Here is an 8,118-nt window from a genome sequence, read left to right on the forward strand (position 1 = left end):
GCCGGGGGGGGAAAGGCGGCGCCCGGCGCAAGCTGCTCAACCAGGCTGGAAGCCGGACGAGCCCGCCCCCCCCCCCGGGGTCGGTTCCACCCAGCTTGGGTGGGGAATCCACGGAAGCCGGTTTCTCGCAAGCCCGCACGTGGGGAAACCCACCCACCCGTCGGCGTCTTCAGGACAGAGACCCGGTGCCCGCGGGCTCCTCCTTGCCGGACCTCGCGGGGTGGGATGTCCGCAGCTGCTGCTGCTGCTGCTGCTGCTGCTGCTGCTTGCAAGCGGAGCCTGGACGGCCACGCACTCCTCCGTCCGTCCTCCCTCCCGCCCGCCCCGTTCTGTGGATCCGGAGCCGGAGAAACAGGTGTGTCTGCTCGGGCTCCGAGAGGCGGCTCCGGGTCCTAGCGCACGCCCTGCTTCGGAGCTCCAGCGCCTCCCTTGCTTCCAGTCGCGGGGAGTCCCTCGGGCCGCTGCCCCGGGAGCCGGTGGATCAAGGGTCGGGGTTTGGCAAACGAGGCGGAGGTTTCCCCCGTTGGGCTTCGGGCTGCTTGGCGACACTGATAGGACGTGAGTCGGCTAAAAAAAAAAAAAGGGAGGGAGGGAGAGAGAGAACCCAGATAAACGAGTAATTAGAATAGAATAGAATAGAATAGAATAGAATTTTATTGGCCAAGTGTGATTGGACACACAAGGAATTTGTCTTGGTGCATATGCTCTCAGTGTACATAAAAGAAAAGATACCTTCATCAAGGTATGATGAATGAGACTAAATTAGAATGAGACTAAAAAGACATCCCCCCCATCTCTGCTCCAGATTAAAAATCCCTCTGCTGTTAATTAGCAAGAGCACTTAGACTTATATAAATGCTACCCAGCCCTCTCTAAACCAGGGGTCTCTAACCTTGACAACTTTAAGACTTGTGGACTTCAACTCCCAGAATTCCTCAGCCAGCTTTGCTGGCTGAGGTATTCTGGGAGTTGAAGTCCACAAGTCTTAAAGTTGCCAAGGTTGGAGACCCCTGCTCTAAACGGTGGGCAGTCAGCATGTGCCCCCCACACACACCAGTGATGGGTTTTTTAAAAAATTACTACAGGTTCTGTGGGTGTGGCTTGGTGGGCGTGGCTTGGTGGGCATGGCAGGGGAAGGATACTGTAAAATCTCCATTCCCACCCTACTCCAGGGGAAGGTTACTGCAAAATCCCCATTTCCTCCCGATCAGCTGGGACTCTGGAGGCAGAGAATAGATGGGGGTTGGGACCAGTCAGAATTTTTACTACCGCTTCTCCGAACTACTAAAAATTTCCGCTACCGGTTCTCCAGAACTGGTCAGAACCTGCTGAAACCCATGTCTGCCCCCCACCCACCCACCTCCCAACCATCTGGGTCAATATTAGCATCCTTGGACAGAGGTTATCCTCCAGGCTAAATCCGTAGATCGGGGAGTGAGGGTGGGTGATGCTTGGGGCTTGCATTAAAAATCCCGACGTTTTGAAGGCTTTGCTTATGTTGTCCTGGCATGCATTGGATACAGCAGCAACTCTGAGCCAGTAGCATGAAAATGCACAAGTAAACAAGGGCATAACAGAAGAGATCGGCAACCGATTTGTCGACAAACATCACATTTATCCCCGGGGGGGGGGGGGCAGTTAACCTTTAGGTATTCTCTGGAGTCCAAATTCTTTTTTTTTTTAATTTCTTTTTGTCACAACAGGATACACAAACATTGTCTTAAATAAAACAACATATCTTGAAGAAAAAATATATATATATATAAGTAAAAAAAATATGCATCAACTATATTAATTTGATATAATGAAGGGAACAATAAGACAGGAACAGTAGGCACTATTGTGCTCTTATGCACGCCCCTTATAGTCCTCTTAGGAATGGCGTGAGGTCAATAGTAGACAGTTTTTGGTTGAAGATTTTGGGATTTTGAGTAGAGACTATGGAGTCAGGTAATGAGTTCCAAGCATTAACAACTCTGTTACAGAAGTCATATTTTCTGCAATCAAGTTTGAAGCGGTTGACATTTAGTTTGAATCTATTTTTTGCTCTTGTAATATTGCGATTGAAGCTGAAGTAGTCTTTTATAGGAAGGATATTGCAATAGATGATGTATAGATCTATCATCGCCCTCTATCTTCTGTTAATTCCCAGAAGTGTAAGAGTTCCACCCAAGCCATTGGCACCTTCCCGATATTTCCTATCTTTGAATCTCGGATACACTTCTCGCTAATCGTGCGACAAATCGCACAAATCGAAGAGAGACAGCAAAAGCACGAGACGGGGGGGGGATTGAAAAGCGGAGGGTTAGAGTTGCCATATTTTCCGCCGTCCGTCCGTAAGGATGTGCCAGTTTGTTTGTTTATTCTCCACCAGCCAAAGACAGTTCAACAGAAGCAGCCTGGCTCTCGTCATAGGGCAGCAAATCCCACTTCTTTATGACAGGCTGTGGTGATTAAACCGCCTAATCAAAATCTTTCTATCTCCTCCCAGCCTGGTTTTCCGGAGTGAATCAACCTGTTCCAGAAAATCCAATAAAGGAGCTTGAGGGCAGGCTGTCACGTTTGGACCAAAGTCCAGATTGTGAGGAGTTTGAAGGGCTTTTTCTAATGCGGCCTACGGTTGCGTGCAAATGAAGCCATATTAAATAGGTCATCCCTAAAGTTGCATCTGCTTATAACGTTGTGCTAAGGTGACATTCCGCTGCTTCAATCGTATACCTCATTTATTTGGCCAAGTGTGGTTGGACGCACAAGGAATTTGTCTCAGAAGCACTCCGTGCACTTGCAAAACAATAGAAAATTATACTAAAAATACTAACACCAACAATAATGGGATTTCAGAATTCAGGCAGACAGGCACTGCCACTTAACACCCTGGACTTAACAGTTGTCGATAAGAAAGACAAAAAAAGTCTGGATAATGGACGAGGCAGTGCCTGGAGACAGCAGAAGAGAAGAGAAAGAACTGGAGAATAGAATAGAATAGAATAGAATAGAATAGAATAGAATAGAATAGAATAGAATAGAATTTTATTGGCCAAGTGTGATTGGACACACAAGGAATTTGTCTTGGTGCATATGCTCTCAGTGTACATAAAAGAAAAGATACCTTCATCAAGGTACAACACTTACAACACTTAGATAACAGAATATAAATACCTATAACACAGGTGGGTTTTAGCAGGTTCTGACCACTTCTGGAGAACTGGTAGCAGAAATTTTGAGTAATTCGGAGAACCGGTAGTAAAAGTTCTGACTGGCCTCGCCCCCATCTATTCTCTGCCTCTCAGATCCCAGCTGATTGGGAGGAAATGGGGATTTTGCAGTATCCTTCCCCTGGAGTGGGGTGGGAATGCAGATTTTACAATAGCTTTTCCCCGGCCACACCCACCCACCCACGCCCACCCAGCCATGTCACACCCACCAAGCCACAACCAGAGAACGGTAGTAAAAAAATTTGAAACCCGTCACTGCCTACAAATAGAAATAGAACAACTATGGCAAAGTAGTGCCAATAGTAATGGGCGCTTTGGATGCAACCCCAAAACAACTGGAGCACCACTTGAACACCATAAGCATTGACAAATTTGCCATCAGTCAATTGCAGAAGGTGGCTTCACTGGGTACAGCTGCCATCCTGCGCTGATATCCGTAACACGGTCAAACATCCACATCTGCCTATCTAGTGGTGGGTTGCTATAGGTTCGCCTCGGATTGGACAAACTAGCAGCGGCAGCAGTGGGACGCCCCGTCCACCCGCCCGGACACTTCTGCGCATGTACAGAAGAGTTGCGCGTGTGTGTGAGTGTGCGCGCATCCACAAGTGAAGTGGTAGCAACGGGTTTTGAAACACACTCCTACGCCTATCCCAGATCCTTGGTAAGGACTCGATAGGTAGACAAAAATGCCAAACCCAGTCTGAACATCTGGCTGTGCAAATTATAATAACAACAAGAGCAACAGCCAATAAAGGGGTGAATTAAAAAATAATAAAAGGGATAAATGACACTGCAGCCACACCCTGTGAGTTAATATACATACATATTAGACAAAAATCTTTGTCACTGTATTGTGTCAGCTGTGAGCAGAGTAGAGGCACAAGGGAAGAAACTATCCCGCTGTTTAGTTGACTTATAGCACCTTCTTGCACCATCCCAAGAAGAGGAGTTAAAATAGAATAGAATAGAATAGAATAGAATAGAATAGAATAGAATAGAATAGAATAGAATATTTTATTGGCCAAGTGTGATTGGACACACAAGGAATTTGTCTTGGTGCAGATGCTCTCAGTGTACATAAAAGAAAAGATACCTTCATCAAGGTACAACATTTACAACACAAATGATGGTCAATATATCAATATAAATCATAAGGATTGCCAGCAACAAAGTTACAGTCGTTTAGCCATAAATGGAAAGAGATGGGTGATGGGAACGATGAGAAGATTAATAGTTAAAAACAAATAGTTAAAAACAAATCATTTTAAAATATACAAAGGTAGCTCCTGTCTGAAAAACACAGGTGAAGAACAAGATTAGCCCGGAATGCTGACACAGACAAGAGGTGTGTGTCTTTGTGCATGCGTGTATGTGTGTGTCCGTAACACACGCATGTGCGCATGTAGGACACATACACACGGGCTCCGTTTTTGCTGGCAGAGGGCTAGCAAAAGAAACTAAAAGCAAAACAAAGGGAGAAATGTTTCCCCTTTTGCATTGGCGCATGCAAGAAGGGACAGGAAAGGAGGAAGAAGGGAAAAAGGAAAGACAAAGAGAAAGAAAGAAAGAAAGAAAGAAAGAGAAAGAAGAAAGAAAGAAAGAGGAAGAAGAAAGAAAGAGAAAGAAGAAAGAAAGAAAGAAAGAAAGAAAGAAAGAAAGAAAAAGGAAGAAGAAGAAGAAAGAAAGAAAGAAAGAGGAAGAAGAAGAAAGAAGAAGAAGAAGAAAGAAAGAAAGAAGAAGAAAGAGAAGAAGAAGAAGAAGAAGAAAGAAAGAAAGAAAGAAAGAAAGAAAGAAAGAAAGAAAGAAAGGAAGGAAGGAAGGAAGAGAGCAAGGAAGGATAAAGAAAGAAAGAGGAGAAGGAAGAAGAAAGGAGAATGAAGAGGGAAGAAAAAAAAAGGGAAGGAAGGAAAGGGAGGAAGGAAGGAAGGAAGGAAGGAAGGAAGGAAGGAAGGAAGGAAGGAAGGAAGGAAGGAAGGAAGGATATAATGAGAGTGAGAGAGGGTCTGAGGGAAGTCCTGCCTTAGTACTTGGCCACCACAGGTCCCCCCAACCCCGACACAAGTGACATAGAGCTGGGCACGCCCACATTGGCCATGCCCACCCTGCCCATACCTACATACACACCCCGAGGTCAAACACAACCCTGAATGAAATCGAGTTTGACACCCCTGGTATAGAGCAAGGCTGAGCAACTAGCAAGTTTCCCCATTGCAAACCAGCCTCCTGGATTGACATCCGGACATTTGGGGCATTGCACATTTGAACACGGAAAGGTGTGCCCTGAGCATAACACGTGGGTGTTACTCCGTCTTTGGTGCCTGGTTGGAGTTTCGCTAGGACCATGAAGAAAGCTGTGCTCTGGGAGAAAAAAATGTTGCCCGTGAAACATGCGGAGAGACACGTCACCAATTCTCCATTCCAAATATAGCCATGAACTGAGTCGAAAGACAGCTGGGTGCCCTGGAGCCCAATGAGCACTGGGGGAGTTTTGCAATCGGTTTCAAGCCTGCCTGCAACAGTTGGACTATGTAAATAAGCAAAGAAATAAATAAGTAGAGCCACTTCGGTTTAGTGGTTGAGGCATTAGGCTAGAAACCAGGAGACTGTGAATTCTTGTCCTGCCTTAGCTCTAAAAGCCGGCCGGATTACTTTGGATCAGTCACTCGGAAACGATGAGTTCAAGTCCTGCTTTAGGTGTGAAAACTACCGGGCTGGTTTTGGGCCAATCACCAGGAGACTGTGAGTTCTAATCCTGCCTTAGGCATGAAAGCTGGCTGGTTGACTTTGGCACAATCACTAGGTGACGGTGAGTTCCAGTCCTATCTTAGGCATGAAAGCTACCTGGCTGACTTTGGGCCAATCACCAGGAGACTATGAGTTCCAGTCCTACCTTAGGCATGAAAGCTGGCTGGGTGACAAATGGAGTTGCTGCTTATTAAAACAATTCAAAAGAGATCATAATCATGGAGGAAAAATGGAAAGGAGACCAAAAGCAAGGGAGGGGAGGGGAAACCATAATTAAAGTTTGCCTTTCTCAAACCTCTTTTGATTGTTGTTTGATCCCTTGAGTGCTATAATAGCTGGCTGGGGAATTCTGAATGTTGAAATACAGCTGTCTTAAAGTTCTGAAGGTTGAGAAGTAATGATTTTAGAGACTTTGGGTGGTTTCCTTGACTTCTGTTCCTTGACTTCTGTCCCGTGGTAGCTCAGGCTGTTAGAAGCCTGTTATTAGAACACAGCAGCCTGCAATTACTGCAGGTTCAAGCCCGGCCCAAGGTTGACTCAGCCTTCCATCCTTTATAAGGTAGGTAAAATGAGGACCCAGATTGTTGGGGGGGCAATAAGTTGACTTTGTAAATATACAAATAGAATGAGACTATTGCCTTATACACTGTAAACCGCCCTGAGTCTTCGGAGAAGGGCGGGATATAAATGTAAATAATAAAAAAAATTTGTAATTTTAAAGGTAAATTAAAGGGGGGGGGAGTTCATCGAATTCGTATCAGGAATGCAGATTTATCTAAGGCACGTTTCAATTAATAGCTTCCCCAGATCTTAAACTTCACCTGAAATGTGCCCTCTCCAACTTTTGCAATGCAGCTCACATGTCGTATTTCCCTGCGTTTGGTCTCTTCCACATTTCCCTCCTTACAATCTCTTTTGAACTTTTTTCTAAGCAGCAACCCCTTTAGATCTGCAAAACAGGCCTTTTGGGTGTCGGGCCAAGAAAATTTGGCTGGTTACTGTTGATCAAAATGTTCAGGGAAGCCAGGCTGCTGCGTTTTCAAAATAGCTACCCCATGACTGGGCGGACAGGATGGGCGGGGGGGTGGGGGGGAGGGTCAAAAATGAAACCTCTTCCTTGGGAGGAGAGAAAGATGGCTTCAAAGCATTGTAATAGCTTCGCAGAACAGATCCCGGCCAATCTGGCGACTGGGGCATTGCGTCTCCTCTCCCTCAGTTGCACTCACCCTGTGCTGACGGAAACCAAGATATCCCGGATTATCGAAAAGGCCAAGCTAACGATTAACTCAACCAGAAGATCCTGCCTGCAGATTTCTCCTTTCAACTAACTGCTTTTTCTTCTTCTTCTTCTTCTTCTTCTTCTTCGGCAACAGGCAGTGTTTCCCTGTTGGGTTTGCAAGGAAAAGAAAATCAGCAATTCCTCTTCAATTGCACGCATTTGGATAAAAGCGTAATCGTGAGTTGCAGCTCACCTCACCCGATGCAAAAGGGAAGCAGGATTTTAACCGGGATGAAGCAGATGGGAACGCTTAGGCTCGTGATGGCGAACCTATAGCATGCGTGTCAGAGGTGGCACGCAAAGTCCTCTCCGTGGGCACGAGCACCGTCACCAGCTGCTCTTCTGGTTTCCAGCACTGGCCAGCTGATCTTTGCGGGTGCTGGAGCACCGGAAAATGGCCCGAAAAACAGCCTGAAAGCCGGCCAGAAAACGGCACTAAAAAGAGCACAAAAAACAGCTTGAAAATGGCCAAAAAACAGGCATGCGCAAGCCAGTCAGCTGGTCTTTGGGTTTCCAGTGCACGTGCGCATGCACAGAAAGTAAAAAACACATTACTTCTTGGTTAAAACCAGGAAGTAATGACACCCGGGTGGGTAGGCGGAGCTTTGCTCCACCATCGCTACTGGATCGCCAAACTACCAGCCACGATCGCTACCGGATTGTGCAATCCGGCCCGATCCGGTAGCATTTCACCCCTGGTTTGGGCACTCAGTGTCAAAAAAGTTTGCCATCGCTGGCTTAGGCCTTGAATAACATGAATTCTTCTGGGGGGGGGAAAAATATTCCCAGATGCTTCCTAGATTTTTTTTTTTTTAACTCTGCCTGCCTGCTGTGTCTTTGGAGCTTAAATGCAATTCGTTTCCTCAACTGAAGCAG

At 46.1% G+C, this 8,118-nt stretch overlaps 1 long non-coding RNA gene across 1 annotated transcript; it reads right to left on the reverse strand.

Annotated features, from left to right (window-relative positions):
* Positions 1-335: 335 nt before the first annotated feature.
* LOC131205103 (uncharacterized) lies at positions 336-7,573 on the reverse strand. The gene is made up of 3 exons (XR_009156715.1): positions 7,436-7,573; positions 7,190-7,347; positions 336-567 (listed from the first exon to the last, which is right to left on the reverse strand). It is a non-coding gene; the product is annotated as an uncharacterized LOC131205103 (long non-coding RNA).
* Between the last annotated feature and the right edge of the window lie 545 nt (positions 7,574-8,118).

The sequence above is a fragment of the Ahaetulla prasina genome, chromosome 11 (assembly GCF_028640845.1).
Source record: "Ahaetulla prasina isolate Xishuangbanna chromosome 11, ASM2864084v1, whole genome shotgun sequence".
In the NCBI taxonomy this organism is placed as follows: domain Eukaryota; kingdom Metazoa; phylum Chordata; class Lepidosauria; order Squamata; family Colubridae; genus Ahaetulla; species Ahaetulla prasina.